At 46.5% G+C, this 271-nt stretch overlaps 1 protein-coding gene across 1 annotated transcript in view; it reads right to left on the reverse strand.

Moving 5' to 3' along the window:
* LOC131892728 (uncharacterized) overlaps positions 1 to 271 on the reverse strand; it is a gene marked incomplete in the record, with an annotated part of 2,786 nt that overhangs the window by 538 nt on the left and 1,977 nt on the right.

The following is a 271-nucleotide window of genomic DNA, read 5'->3' on the forward strand; positions in this document are numbered from 1 at the left end:
AGCCAGGATGAGACAAACTTCATCGTCAGCGGCTTGTGAACGACCCCTCTCTTGGTTTCTGGACTTTGGCTTCCCATCTTTTATCAAGACTGAAGGAGGGCCACAGTTTCGAACGACCTTTGAAGAATTCTGTGCCACTTTTGGAATTAGGCGAACCACAAGTTCAATGGGTCGGAACAGGCGTTTCCTGCGACCGATTTTGGGCCCGGAATCCGCATTCCTTTTACATTGTTGAGATCGAAGATCAGTTTACATCAGATATTCATTGAAT

The sequence above is a fragment of the Tigriopus californicus genome, chromosome 2, assembly GCF_007210705.1.
Source record: "Tigriopus californicus strain San Diego chromosome 2, Tcal_SD_v2.1, whole genome shotgun sequence".
Taxonomy (NCBI): domain Eukaryota; kingdom Metazoa; phylum Arthropoda; class Copepoda; order Harpacticoida; family Harpacticidae; genus Tigriopus; species Tigriopus californicus.